Source organism: Octopus bimaculoides, chromosome 2 (assembly GCF_046866305.1).
Source record: "Octopus bimaculoides isolate indiv1 chromosome 2, ASM4686630v1, whole genome shotgun sequence".
In the NCBI taxonomy this organism is placed as follows: domain Eukaryota; kingdom Metazoa; phylum Mollusca; class Cephalopoda; order Octopoda; family Octopodidae; genus Octopus; species Octopus bimaculoides.
In genome coordinates, this window is record NC_142929.1 from 39,277,516 (window position 1) to 39,287,515 (window position 10,000).

The window sequence follows — 10,000 nt, forward strand, 5'->3', positions numbered from 1 at the left end:
TTTCAGTTTCCGTCTACCAAATCCACTCACAAGGCTTTGGTCAGCCCGAGGCAATAGCAGAAGATACTTACCCAAGGTGCCATGCAGTGGGACTGAATCGAGAACCATGTGGTTGGTAAGCAAGCTACTTACCACTCAGCCAATGAAAATGCAATAAATAATTAGAATGAAAACAGCGAAAATGATGTAGTTACAAAATGTACTCATATTTCTGGATATAAAATGCATAAAAAATCCACTATTATTGAAAGTTAAGAAAATGCGTTTAATCATTGACTGTCCAGCCAGCATATATCGTTTAATGAATATACAGTACTTATTTACGATGACGACTACACATTCATTCAATAGATTGTTTCAGCCGATTCTATCAAAATCATAGTCCGGCATCTTCTAAAAAAACGGTCACAATTGCAATGTCTTTGGCTTGAGTTTTGCACGATCAGAGATGACTAAAGATTAAATGAGAACATTAACACCATATCGTGTGTGTGTGTGTGTGTGTGTGTATCTATATCGTTAGCATGCCGGGCGAAATGCTTAATGGCATATCGTCTGTCTTTACGTCCTGAGTTCAAATTCTGCCGAGGTCGGCTTTGCTTTTATCTTTTCGGGGTCTGTAAATTAAGTACCAGTGAAACACTGGAGTCGATGTAATCGACTAGTTCCTTCCCACAGAATTTCAGGCCTTGTGCCTTTTGTGGAAAGGACTATGACCGCAGTCAAATTACTGAAACAAGTATATATAAAAACAAACAGTAGAAAGGATTATTATTATTAAGATGGCGTCGGACAAAATGCTTCGCAGCATTCCTTCCGATTTGTTACGTTTTGAGTTTAAATACTGTCGAGGTCGACTTTTTCTTTCATCCTTTTGTGGTCGACTTGTTCTTTCATCTTTTTGGGGTCGTTAAAATAAGTGCCAGTAGAGCACAGGGGGGCGATGTAATTGCGTTGCTCCTGTCTTCAAAATTTCAGGATTTGTGCCAAAAGTAGAAAGAATTATTTTGAATATGTTTTGAAATCAAATCACGTCAGAATTTATAAAGCCAATATCAGGTATCAATTTAATATATTAAGTCTACTCTCGAAGAAAATAAAAGGTGGATATATTGCAGAAACACTAATAACTTACAGTATATTCTGTGCTATTTCAGTTTATGCTGATCTGGGTTACAGTTTATTTTGGGGGTTTGGGGCTAGATATCCATCTAATGTGAAAGATTTCGCATTAGTTGTCTGATGAGAAGCACAATGAAACGCTTGCTTCGCAGTCTTGAACTTCGTTTCCATTGGTATCCTTGATATTTCAACCTTAAAAAAAAAATAATAATAATGACTTAATCAGAATATATAGGGTAGCGCCCATTACCCTTGTTTTTCAGCGTCTCAAGATTGGCGTGAAGGAGGGAGACATTTATCCCCAAACCGGCACAGGATGAGAAAATTGGGTGTGGCTGTTTGGACGCTGATGATTTGGCACGGCTGACTTGTTTTGGCAGTGGAGAGAGAGAGAGAGAGAGAGAGAGAGAGAGAGAGAGAGAGAGAGAGAGAGAGAGAGAGAGAGAGAGAGAGAGAGAGAGAGAGAAAGAGAGAGATTAATGCATTTGATGTCAAATAAATTAGCGTCATATTAGTGATGCCAGATAGATGGTGCCAACGCAGGTGTACCGTAGTGTCTCGCCCAACCAGGGACTTTTATGTGAATGCTTGTAACAGAGTAGACTCCGCTAAAAGCATCCAAGGGACAGTTGGTTCTGTTAATCGGGCGACGGTCTAAGTCTTCTATCGAAGAACAGGAACAACCCTGAGTTGGACTCCCTTCGGTTTCCGATTAACAAAGTTGGATCTAGTCTTTTTCATTAGCAAAATGAGCCCCCTTTAATTTTGCTCAGAATGCTTTCAATTTTGGTGTATCATTGCAACTCTGAATTTTGATTACGATCAATCAGTTACTTTAAAGAATCTGATGTTATTTGGAATTAAAGTTGGGAAATTTCGGTAATTTTAGCCAATCAACAGACAGCGTGGCATTAGCAGCTGGTTACCATGACAACCGCACGCTGTGTTGTGGTTCACTGTTGTTTGTGCCGCTGTTGTCTATGTTGATTTTTTCACACTTGATTCTTCACACCACGAGATTCTTTTCACCCGCGTGTTTTCTTTTACTTTTTCTGTGTTAGTATATTACATGTTTTCTGTGCTTCTGTGTGTTAGTATTTTTACATATTTTTCATTTCATATATTTGGGGGATTCATTGACTCAGCTGGATTTATGATTTCACTTGGTTATTTCTCTTCATAAAAATTTAAATTAGGAGTATTTCTTAAACCGTTAGCTTCACATTTCAATAGCTTAACTGAAATTTAGCCCACATAGCAGAAACTGAGAGGGATATGGTGGAACAGTGAAACTGTGGGTGATACAGATAATTTGACATTATTTTTGAATTCTGCATTTAGAAACCTATAATGAACAGGTCATGTCACAGACGTTAAACTATAAATTTCACAGGGTACAACATGAAAGTTGACACCGCTCCGTTAACCGCAGAAAATTTCTGTCTCGCTATTGGCTAAAACTACAGAGGTTTCTAATCTTTAAACCTCTGTAACTCTTTCCTCCATTTTTTATCTCCACAACATAATCCCCTCATAGTATTGAGATTGGACGACTACTTTATTGTAGCCAATTTTCAGATTTTTTACTTCCTTTAAAAAAAAAAAAACATATTTTGCGAATGAAAAAGACTAGATCCACAAAGTTTAGCCACAAGGCATTGGTTGATCGGCCTATGGTAGAAGACGTCTAAGCCACCATGCATTGGGATCGGACGTAGAACTATGCATTTGCCATACTTACACTCTGAGACCTTTAATTGTCCAAGCTATTGATTGAATCATCTGTACTGCACCACACAAGTTAATGTTTTTTTGATATACAATAGCAAAAATATATTTAGTGCTATGTAGCTGATTTCAAAAGTTTTCTTTGTATATGTTTTAATATATTATTGTGCATTTCGAAAGCAATCTATGTTATAAACTCAAAATAAGAGCAATAAGTTGACAAAAACAGCCGTTGAGTGAGTTAAATGCCATAAAATAACTTAGTCATGTCTCTCTGTTCATACTCTACCTGAATTACTTTCCTTCTATCCCGGGACAATAAAATATATACCCCCAATATATTTTTTTGATTTAATCGGCTGTATTCCTTTAATACAAAGGAGGCTTGGTAAACAGTATACTCTTCTTTGAAAATACTAATTTGACTCAGTATCAATAAAATATTGACACTAACTGTTTTATCTAACCTAAATGCAACACACATAACATGTTTAGAATACTGAACGCACGATCGTGAGTCCGCTACCTAGACTGGGCGCAGTTTTATGACCTTGGGCGTGGTATTTTATTTCATTTTATTTCAATTGCAAACCAGTACCAGCTAAGTGTTGAATAGAGTGAGGTTCTGTATTTCGTGGATGCGAGAAAATGGAAGACGTAACATTAATGCCGTTTCTAATTGCATTACAAAACACAAATGAAGTAGCTTTGTAGTTTGAAACCACATCGCAGTTTCAGCTGAACAATAGCTTACTCCTTGCTCTATACAACGCTGGTCAGAGTCAAACTATATTGCAATGCATTTAGTTCGGCGCTGTACTTTTTTTTTTTCGCTAACTCATAATTCTTATGAATAAAAAAATATATATACATTAATGAAAAATGATTTTATCCTCAACCACTGAAAGAAACGTCACAGAAGGCATTCTTTATTTGCTGAATTAAATACTTGAATGTGTGTTAAACATTAATTAAACATTTAAATACATTCATTTAGAATTAAGAACCAATTATACTTTCCACTCAAACGTTGCCAATTATGCAGTTGTTTTAATGAAAACTCAAGATGACTTGATATTTTTTTAACGTTCCTTAATTAGAACAAACTTAGATGTTTAGTGCCACTTTCGACTGAAAACTGTCTACATAGTAATTATTCTGAGATAAGCAAATTTGAGCCAGAAAATAAAATATAGTAATTAAAAAAAAAACAAATTAAAAAAGAACAAACAAACTAACAAAGTAGGCATTTGCTTACGGTTAATTATGTAGATAGTAGCCGTATCATAAAAGAACCTTATGTTACTTTATTTAAAACATACCTTCAATACTTGTTTGTTTCTTGAGTGAAATACCTTTAAAAATAGATCTTACAAAAACTATTTTTATTTTCATATATTACAAAGGCCAGATAAAGCAAATTTCAAATTCGACGATGATTAATATCTTTTAAGTATACACTTTATCGAAAATATAACTTTAAAACCAAGTGAAAATAAAAATAATTTATCTCCAGAGACTCTTGTTGACCCAATATAAAATTCGAAGAATTTTAATGCCGATGGAAAAACAGGCTAGAGCTAATCATTCTGGGTAACACGTCTTTCGTAGATATTAGTTATTAATCCCTTAAGACTTGGTATTCAGTTTAGGCATCTAAGAAAATTTAAACCATAGAATTTAGATGCAAAGAAATTCTTGAACATGAGCCTAAAAGCCCATTATTACTTTAATACATATGAATTTAGCCATTACATTTATACTTCAACTTTTTATTAATTATCAGAAATTAAAATAATGTCTATAATTAATCAATATTCCATATGAGGCTGCGAGCTGGTAGAATAATTATTGTGTCGGACAAAATGCTGAGCAGCATTTCTCCCGGTTCTTTATGGTGAGGTCAACTCTGTCTTTGAGCCTGTCGGGGCCGGTAAAAGAAGTACTAGTTGAGCAGTGGAGGTCGAGGTAATCAACTAATTTCCCGTTCCGCACCCAAATTTCAGGTCCTGTGCTTATAGTAGAAAGGATTAGTAATTTATAAAGAACTTTGCTTACGTTGTACGGTAGGGCAAAGTTTGATAAAATCAGTTATTACTATAAAGTAAAAGAATTATACACCAAGTAAGAGAAAAACAACCTATCAGATTGACCATGAAGCTAATGATGTAGTACGATTTCTTTTCACGTTTATGTGTTAATTTTTACATGCTATTGTCAAAAAGTAAGTCAAGACTCTTCATAATCTTCGAGACGGTTGGAAGGAAATTATCTTTAGATCAGGAACTCGGCCCGATTGTGTGCTGCAAGATAGATACCGCAAATAACAACCAAAATTTAGGCGGCGCTATTAAACCGAGCGTTGAATTACTGTTAATAAAAGACTATAGCAATATATTTTAGCCCCCAAAAATAGTTGTCTAAAAGCAAGTAACGACATCACTCTTCTATCACCGATCAGTTTTTACATATATCGTTTCATGAATTATTTTCAGTAACGGTAAGACCATTAGTTGACACTTCTAGCCAAACTGTGATCTGCGAGTTTGTATGACACACCAACGAAAAATTACCTTGATTTTCTTATTTTCTTTTTAGTACTGATGATCATCTATGTCACATGCGACTCGCTTCTCGAAAAATGCTACCTATGCCTGAGTTAGAATTTAAATATACAGGTTGTCCCCAAAGTCACTGATAGGTTTCAGTTTTTAATAACCTCTTTAACTTTACAAATAAATGCATGAATTTTTGTTACAATATAAAGAACATAATGGAAATTAATACGCACAAGTCAAATTTTGCAACACCACTATATCACATATGAAAAATGACATCGCTTAAATGACAGCCATTTAAGCGATGTCATTTTTTATATGTGATATAGTGGTGTTGCAAAATTTGACTTGTGCGTATTAATTTCCATTATGTCCTTTATATTGTATCTAACTTTCATGCATTTATTTGTAAAGTTAAGAAAGTTATTAAAAATTGAAACCCATCAGGGACTTTTGGGACATCCTGTATATCTCTAACAAAGAACGATCAAAAAAGAAAGAAAAACAATGGTCTGAAGTATCTCACTATTTTATGTTGTGTTGCCTGTAGAGTTAAAATTACGTCAAAGTGGCACTAGTGTATGAAAACTCCAATAATGGTTTGGAGGTTTCCTGGCAAACACTAGCTCTCATGTTTTCAAAGCAAGTGTAAAGACGTTTGTTTTGAATTTAAACATAATACTCGATAACCGAGTTCATAGCTACAACTTTCTCTTCATTACAAACCATATAATGTACCATAGTACACAATGGATTTTTACTGGAATGGTTTAAATATTTTATATTGGAACGATTTAAGTATCTCCGGATCAAAACCATTTGATTCATGAACCATAACTATTTTGAAACACAAACAGTTCTTACTACATAATATATAGTGATACCCGATATCAGACAACTAGTATATATTTTTAGTCCCCCTAAATAACTCTTAAATTGCTCAGCTTTTATAGGAAATTCTAGCTAAGGATGAGCTACAAAACAAGCTGGAAAAAAAATCACGAAATGCAATACAGAAGATAGAAATTAATACGATACAAGAAGGCATAATTAGCCTTGTTCTAATGAAAAGCATACTTAGCCATGTTCTTGCTGAATGAGACGTTCACTGATCTTAAACGCAACCAGATCCACATGTTCTCTCTGAGTTATTGCATCTAAGTTATTTTAAAGCAAAACAAACTATATTCTTCTGTAGATAAAAGGGAAAAAGGCGTCTCTTCGAATATCGTATGCAAAATCAATGTATTCTTTGCATGCAGATTACAGTTTATATATTCTCTATAAGAGATTTCATTAATTCAAATCACATTTCGTTGTTTTATCTTTTTAGAAAACATATATTCTCAAAAACTCAACATATACAAGGATTGTCAACTTCTTGTACAGAGTAACAATTTACATTACACAAGCTGTGTAATAGCGTTCGGAAAGGTGTTCTGCACTCTACGAAACCATAGGATTTTTCAAACCAACTGAAATTTCTAAAGCGTCGTAGTCTAGAGGTAAACTCCTAGTGAGACGAGTGGTTTCACTTCTCACTTGAAGCTATTTTTACTTTACATGCATCACTAATGCCCTCGGGAAAGGCACTATGTGTTATAAATTCACATATTTCTTCTCTGAAAAATAAAGATTCATTTACAAGCCAATAAGAGAACCTCTATGTGGTTGCTCCACCTGCTGGAAATGACACTCAAAATTACTTCAAATATTTTACCATCTTAAAAGGTGAGGGACACGTTGGATAATGAAGTTCTAGAAACACAATACTCGTGTGACTGACTGGATGGACTTCAGTGGAACTTCTTTGATCATAGGACTATTCAGTTATTGATGATAGGGAGCTAAACAGTGGCCAGCAACAATAGTAACGATAAAAACAACAGTCATAATAAACCAAGCTAAAACCCCGAATATTAATTTAGATACCTTAATAGTTTAGGAAGGAAAAAAAGACAGTAATAAACCAACCATAAAAATATTCAAAATAACTATTACAAGTTCAAACTGCGTAGCAGTGTGAGAAAATGCTTGCTTCCTAACCACATGGTTCTGGGTTCAATCCCACTGCTTGGTATCTTGGGCTAGTGTATTCTGACATCGTCTCGAACCGACCAAAGCCTTGTGAGTAGATTTGGTAGACAGGAACTGAAACAAGCCCGTCGTATGTGTGGGTGTGTATGTATGTATGTATGTATGTATATATATATGTGTGTGTGTGTATGTGTATGCGTGTGCGTACGTGTGTGTGCGTCTGTGTTTGTGCCCCCACCACCGCTTGACAACCGGTGTTGGTGTATTTATATCCCTGTAACTTAGCGGTTCGGCAAGAGGAACTGATAGAATAAGTACTAAGCTTACATAAATAAGTCCTAAGGTCGATTTGTGCGACTAAAACCTTTCAAGGTGGTGCTCCAGCATGGCCGCAGTCAAATGACTGAAACAAGTAAAAGAGTAAAAGAGTATTATAAGCTCAAACTGCCCACTGTTCATGAATTAGTCTCATCTGCTACAGAGAGTGGCACATTGCTTACTATTAGCTCTCAAATCTTGTACCTGTAATATTTCAGTAGCGCTCGAGAGCTATAAGCTAGATGATGATAACTTTAAGAAAGGAAGTCCTTTAAAAGATGGAAAAATCAACAGAAGAAGTAACATTACTTTGCAGTAATGATGAACTGGCAGAATCGTTAGGGCACCGTACAAAGTGCTTAGCAGTATTTCTTCCGGCTCTTTCCGTTCCAAGTTCAAATGCTGCCTAGGTCAACTTTACTTTTCATCATTTCTGGTTCGATAAAATAAAGTAGCGGTCAAGTAGTGAGGTCGATGTAATCGACTAGCCGTTTCCCCCAGAATGTCAGGCTTTGTGCCTATAGTAAAAAGAATTATTTGACAGTTAATGTTGGTATTGGCGAAAAAAGTTCTTTGGGACATCTAAAAGTTGGCTAAATTATTATTTTTATTTAGATCAGAGGGCGTTTGTGTCAATGGTGTTTGAAAAGTTGGTTTTATTTGATAGACAACAGTATTCTAGAATAGCAAGCCGGGCAAAATGCTTAGCGGTATTTCGTCTGTCTTTATGTTCTGAGTTCAAATTCCGCCGAGGTCGACTTTGCCTTTCATCCTTTCGGGGTAGATAAATTAAGAACCAGTTACGTACTGGGTTGATCTAATCGACTGGTTCCCTCCCCCCAAATTTCGGTTCTTGTGCCTAGAGTAGAAAAAAATAGTATTCTAAAAGATATGCCATTGTTTCCTACTGTACACGTCACCTGTTAGCTTCTGTCCAGTAAGTAGATTAGGAAGAAAATGGACTCACTGTCCACTTCATTGGCCGGGAGAATGACACATTTTCCTCTTTGTCGATCGCTTTCTTACCATTAAACTACTCACATGTGTCCCTGTATGTTCCGTCTACCTCTCTCTCCTCTCTCTCATTCTTTCTCTCTCTCACTCTTTCTCTCTCTCACTCTTTCTCTCTCTCACTCTTTCTCTCTCTCTCTCACTCTCCTCTCTCTCACTCTCCTCTCTCTCCCTCTCTCTTTCACTCTCACTCTCTCAATATATATAAGGTGTACCAAACATCTAAGGCTACTCTCATTGACGTATTTTTCAAGAACATGAGCAGGCGCAAGTGAAATAAATTTGTTTCAACCGTGAATCCAAACCGAAACAGGATCGCAGCTAGCTAAGAATTTTCCTTGAGTTTTAAAGTTCTTACTTCCGATTATTTGTTGATCACGTGTACTTAAAACGGCTGAAATATAACCATTGAGCGGAGGCTTATTGAAACAATAAGCAGATAAACAATAGGCAGATAAACAATAGGCAGATAAGTCGATAAACTATCAGCTGTGACATCGGTAATTCTTGTAATGGTTAGGATAAATACGGCTAGCAATTTCGGGGAAGTGGCTAAGTCGATCACATCGACACCAGTGTTCAACTGGCGCTTATTCTATCGATCCCGAAAGGATGAAAGGCAAAGTCGACCTCGGCGGTATTTGAACACAGAGCACAAAGACAGACGAAATGCCGTTAAGCATTTTGCCCGGCATGCTAACGATTCGCCCAGCTCGCCGCCTTGGTTAAGACAAATATTATCTACGGATATTTCTATTATGTAACGTGTGCAATTCCAGTGAAAAGATACGAGCCATTTAGAGATTAGCCTCTGGCCGAGTTGACAGAATATTATTTTCAAAACTTGTAAACACAGTCAAGTCCGTCTATTTCTGATCAAGGGCCATGGATGATATAATTTACTGTTGTAAAAAGCGGTAGCACTGTGGAATGGATGAATTTTGTCTTGCGGTGCTTAGTTTAATTTATATGGTGGGGAAAGCCACTTGCGATTGAATAGCGTTCTAGCGAAGGAAATATTTATCTTAATCTTTTATCTCTACAGAAACGGAAGACAAATATTCTATGTATAATAATACCACACACACACACACACACACACACACGTATATCATATATGTGTGTGTGTATATGTATGTATGCATGTGTGAGAATTTTCACGTGCGTCTGTGTGTGTACAAGCAATTTTTTCAGTATGAGAAATATGTAGACTACCAACAAGCTCA

At 36.0% G+C, this 10,000-nt stretch overlaps 1 protein-coding gene and 1 long non-coding RNA gene across 11 annotated transcripts in view; one reads left to right on the top strand and one right to left on the bottom strand.

Annotated features, from left to right (window-relative positions):
* LOC106874684 (innexin unc-9) overlaps window positions 1-10,000 on the top strand; it is a 172,749-nt gene that overhangs the window by 93,903 nt on the left and 68,846 nt on the right. The gene's annotated exons all lie outside the window — the stretch shown is intronic.
* LOC106874686 (uncharacterized) overlaps window positions 1-10,000 on the bottom strand; it is a 25,608-nt gene that overhangs the window by 811 nt on the left and 14,797 nt on the right. The window contains exon 2 of the long non-coding RNA XR_008266751.1: window positions 1,136-1,314. This is a non-coding gene — a long non-coding RNA (uncharacterized LOC106874686). The remainder of the gene's footprint in view (window positions 1-1,135; window positions 1,315-10,000) is intronic.